This window comes from Microcebus murinus, chromosome X (genome assembly GCF_040939455.1).
Source record: "Microcebus murinus isolate Inina chromosome X, M.murinus_Inina_mat1.0, whole genome shotgun sequence".
Classification (NCBI taxonomy): domain Eukaryota; kingdom Metazoa; phylum Chordata; class Mammalia; order Primates; family Cheirogaleidae; genus Microcebus; species Microcebus murinus.
The window spans coordinates 37,905,071-37,910,635 of NC_134136.1; the positions used below are offsets into that span (position 1 = coordinate 37,905,071).

A 5,565-nucleotide genomic window follows, 5' to 3' on the forward strand; every position below is an offset into this window, starting at 1 on the left:
ATACATAATATAGATTATATAACAATCTATAATATAGATAGATAACCTATATAATATATAATCTGTATATATAATATATAGTATATTATAATATATTATATATTATATAATATTATAATATTATATAATCTGTATAATATATAATCTGTATATATCAATATAGTTATAGATTATATATGATTTATATAAAATATAGATTATATAAATATATATCACTTCCCCTCACAGAAATTAAAATACTTTACACAGTGTTCTGTACCTTTAAAAATAATTTAAAAGTCATTCCATATCTGTTATAGGGAACTTCCTTACTAGTTCTCACAGCTATATAGTATTTCATTACATGGATGTACCAGACTTTATTTTACCAGTTACTTTTTGATGGATACAGGGATACATGGGTTGTTTCCAGTATTCCACTAATCCAATCATTTGAAGTACTGAATTACCTTGTACACACATCATTTTGCAGATATAGGATAAATTTCCAAAAAGGGAGTTGCTTCTTCTGATGCACACTGGCACTTAGAAACTACTGGCTTAGGGGTTGCCTATGGTAGGACTAATTTATATTTGAGTAAGCCCTTATATTAAGACTCTTAGAATGGCAGAGCTGGGGGGAAAGATCGCCGGCGAGATCCCGAGGCGAGGCTCGCGCGCCCGCCCCCGCCCCGGCCCCCAGCGCCCACCCGGTCGGCCTGGCCCAGCCATGATCAAGGCGATCCTCATCTTCAACAACCACGGGAAGCCGCGGCTTTCGAAGTTCTACCAGCCCTACAGTGAAGATACACAACAGCAGATCATCAGGGAGACTTTCCATTTGGTATCTAAGAGAGATGAAAATGTTTGTAATTTCCTAGAAGGAGGATTATTAATTGGAGGCTCTGACAACAAACTAATTTATAGACATTATGCAACGTTATATTTTGTCTTCTGTGTGGATTCTTCAGAAAGTGAACTTGGCATTTTAGATCTAATTCAAGTATTTGTGGAAACATTAGACAAATGTTTTGAAAATGTCTGTGAACTGGATTTGATTTTCCACGTAGACAAGGTTCACAATATTCTTGCAGAAATGGTGATGGGGGGAATGGTATTGGAGACCAACAGGAATGAGATTGTAACGCAAATTGATGCACAAAATAAACTGGAGAAATCTGAGGCTGGCTTAGCGGGAGCTCCAGCCCGTGCTGTATCAGCTGTAAAGAATATGAATCTTCCTGAGATCCCAAGAAATATTAACATTGGTGACATCAGTATAAAAGTGCCAAACCTGCCCTCTTTTAAATAAAAAATTAAAAAGGCCACTCCCAGGTAAAATCCAGGGGGAAAAGTCATCTAAGTTTACCATGCAGTTGTTTACCAAAAATAGAGGAGGAGAGTCTTAACTTTTGCTCTTGGATTTAAGTCAAGGTACTGTATAGAAATTGTGTAAAATCAGTATGGAAGTTCAGTGTTGCTTTTCTTGCTCAGTGATTTTAAACAAATTGAGTAGTTCCTGTGTGATTTGTTTTTTTCTTTTCTAAACTGCATTCCTATGGCCACCTAAGGCATGCCTCTATATATTGGCTACTACAGTATTTCAGAAAGTGTTTGAGATATTTCTTTAATTATGTACAATCCAAATGTTGGTGTTTTGTATGGATCACAAGTGCAGCATTCCTTAATTCATTCTGCTATTTGTTACACAATTGTTATTTAAGAAAAACAAGTATGTATTGCATGAAAACATTATGAACTTTTTCTCTTAGTTTAAATAAACTCCAAGGTAACTGGAAAAAAAAAAAAAAGAATGGCAGAGCTGGAGGGGACCTTGGAAATCTTCCTCATTTTACAGATGAGGAAATCAATTCTTAGGGGAGGCAATCTGCTCAGGGGTACACAGCATGTTGGTAGCAGAGCTGAAACTGGAACCTAGGTCTCTTTACTGCTATGCTGGTGTTCTGCTGCCTGTAATTATCATCAATAAACAAATGTGGAGTGCTCTGTGCAGTGTACTCTGGTCTCTAGATGGGGCAAATACAGCATACATTGGAAAGATAATGTTATGTAGCATGTGCTAAATACCAGATCTCTGTAGTCATGGAATCGTAGACTTTCATAAAATATCAGGATTAAGCAGACAAACTGTTCTATAAACTATTGTGAGCTCCTGACTTCCTTCCACAGAATGAAGAAGAGCCAGTGGTTCCCTATACATCTAATTTAATGTAAATTCTGGGAAAAGCAAAACCTTTCGGTCTCTGTGTGGCTTCTTTAATGAGCTTGTTGGAGAAAGGAAAGTGTAGCTAGTGACTTGTTACTGAAGACCACACTCCTGAGGAAGATGATTTGAGGTTGTTGAATCTCAATGGGGGCCCAGTTCTTATTCTATAGATATATTTTATGATGTAGAGAAAGCCTCCTTGGGCAAACCAAGGTCTTCCAGGAGAAATAAATGACATCTCAAAGCCTCTCATCCCAGAATCTCTTCTCCAACAGTAGAGGTTGGGGTTTTTTGGTTTGTTTGTTTGTGGTTTTTTTTGGTAATAGCCTCCAAGAGATGCTTACTGTCTCTGTCACCATTTATTCATCATGGAAGTAGGGTGGAATGGTATCAAAGCAACCCTCATCAATCTCAAAGCTGTACAGATCCTTCTGTAGCAACTTCAACCTTGTTCTCACTATCTCAGCCAAATAAAGGGGAAGTTTTTTGTTTTCTTGTGTTTGTTAACTAGTTTGATTGTTTTGTCATGTCTCATGCAAAGAGGTGGGACAGTTTTTTGTCATCCTTATTTGTGTCCTCAGCTTAAAAGGTGCAAATATCCTAGTTTAAAGAGTTCTGGACAGACATCAAGGGAGCCTGGGATTTTAAACTGTAAGGGCTGTGTGCACCAGTCAGAAGAGATGCATCCTCTATCCCATTATCAGCCACTCTACAGTTCTAATTTTGATGAGAACAAGGCAATTGTTAAGTGAAGTGCTCCTCGCTTAACAGCTTAATCAACCACAGCTATAACAGCCTCCCCTTTGGTCAGCAATCACTCGTGTCTCCTGAGAAAGGGGAGTGGAAGAGCCAGCCTTCAGAAATTAGCAGCTGAAAGCAGCTAAAGGAAATTAAATTGTAAGTTCATTGTAAACTCTGAAACATATATAGTCTAATGGAACCAAGAAAATATACAGCTGGGGCCCTTGATCACCACCACCTCTCCCCTACCTCTATTTCCAAGCAAGAGGATAAACTAGGACTTTGTCAGCCTCACAGTGTTTAGCTAAGAACTGCTGGACTGTTGGAATCATCTAACAGCCTTTCCCAGGTCTATCTTGCCTAGGATACTAGGCCACTCTTTCTCAAAGTATAGTCCTTGGGACACATCTATAAGAATCACCTGGAAAGTTTGTTTAAAAATGCTTCATCTCGCTGGGCGTGGTGGCTCACGCCTGTAATCCTAGCACTCTGGGAGGCCGAGGAGGGAGGATTGCTTGAGCTCAGGAATTCGAGACCAGCGTGAGCAAGAGCAAGACCCTGTCTCTACTATAAATAGAAAGAAATTATCCAAACAGCCAAAAATAGAAAAAATTAGCCAGGCATGGTGCCATGTGTCTGTAGTCCCAGCTACTTGGGACTCCTCCCAGCAGGAGGATTGCTTGAGTCCAGGAGTTTGAGGTTGCTGTGAGCTAGGCTGACGCCATGGCACTCTAGCCCAGGCAAGAGAGCGAGAGCGAGACTCTGTCTCAAAAAAAAAAAAAAAAAAAAAAGCTTCATCTCAGACTATTGAATTAGAATCTCTGGCAGTGGGACCCAGGCATCTGCATTTTCTTCGTGTTTCCTCAATAAATCTGTTATACCATAAAACAGCAGTCCCCAAACTTTTTGGCACTAGGAAAGACAATTTTTCCATAGACCGGGGAGGAGGGGGGATGGCTGAAGTGCATTACATTTATTATATTTATTGTGCACTTTATGTCTATTATTATTACATTGTAAAATATAATGAAATAATTATAGGTTGGGGACCCCTGTCCTAAAAGACAAGAACTGCTGCCCTTCCTATGAGGAGCCTGTGCTTGGCAGTTCCTGCTCCTTCTATTCAGATAGGTTCCAATGTTGTAGATACATATAAGCACCATGATCATGGTAGAGCATATTTACTGAGCTCTTACTATGTGCCAGGTACTGCACCGGTACTTTGGACGTTACTTTTGTGTATTTAATCCTTACAATTACCAAGAGAGGCAGGGGATATTATCTATATATCACTAATAAGGAAATTGAGGCTTAGAGAAGTGAAGGAAAAAACAGCTAGTAAGTAACAGAGCTGGGATTCAAACCTAGTTCTATCCATCTCCAAAGGCTGTGATCTGAACTATTACTATACTCTGCCTCCAACGATCATTCTAAAGCTGGTTGTGATAGGATTTAGTAGTTGTTAAGAGACACCACACAAAATGGTAAGATGAGGGGTTGTCACTGCTTTGGAGGAATGCAGAACATCTTTAACATCTCTTTGTAGCCAGATCTTTTTTTTTCAAATCCTTTCTCTGTCCTCATATAGCATATTTGACATTCACCCCTGCTTGCTGAAGATAACCTGACTCCTCTGCTTACCTGAGCCTTCAGCATTCTGGACACTGATGTTTGTTTAGGTTCGTGCTCTCTTACAAAAAATAAGCTAATTCTAAGCATGCTTTCCATGTAATAGATGTTTGATGTACTCTCTGAGTATTTGTCATACAAGTGCCAGTGTTGCCAACACAGTGTTTACTTCAGCCGTGTTCTATAGCTCCTCACGTTTCCAAAGTCACTGATAGATCTTTGGTTATGTACTTATGCTGATTCAAATTATAAATGCAATTAAAAACCCTCATCATTGGCCGGGCGCGGTGGCTCACGCCTGTAGTCCTAGCTCTCTAGGAGGCCGAGGCGGGCGGATTGCTCGAGTTCAGGAGTTCGAAACCAGCCTGAGCAAGAGCGAGACCCCCGCCTCTACTATAAATAGAAAGAAATTAATTGGCCAACTAATATATATATAGAAAAAATTAGCTGGGCATGGTGGCGCATGCCTGTAGTCCCAGCTACTTGGGAGGCTGAGGCAGGAGGATCGCTTCAGCCCAGGAGTTTGAGGTTGCTGTGAGCTAGGCTGATGCCACGGCACTTACTCTAGCCTGGGCAACAAATCGAGACTCTGTCTCAAAAAAAAAAACAAAAACCCTCATCATTATTATTATTATTGTACAGTTCCACAGACCACTTCATAATATGGTTACTTTTTAAAAGCATCAACCACCACAGTCCACCAGTATGCTGGCCTTCAAGGGGCTGCCATAGAGCTGCCTTTAGAAACTGGCCTATCTGAAAACAAGGACAAGTTGACTTTGATATTTTTAAAAGGGGCTTTTGTTGTTGGCCTTTAATAACGCCAAGTACATAAATAAAGAAGACATCCTTCCTGGGTGGCAACACAATAGGAATCCTTAACCTCGATTCAATGCATAGTCTTAAACACATCCTTTCTTCCTCTCTGTATCCCAGTTGAAATGAGGACCTTGAACTAGATGACAGATAAAGGCCTATCTGTAAATATG

General features: G+C 39.9%; 1 pseudogene; it reads left to right on the forward strand.

The window, feature by feature from the left end:
* The first annotated feature begins 621 nt into the window (after window positions 1-621).
* LOC105863324 (AP-3 complex subunit sigma-1 pseudogene) lies at window positions 622-1,778 on the forward strand (annotated as a pseudogene).
* Window positions 1,779-5,565: the final 3,787 nt, after the last annotated feature.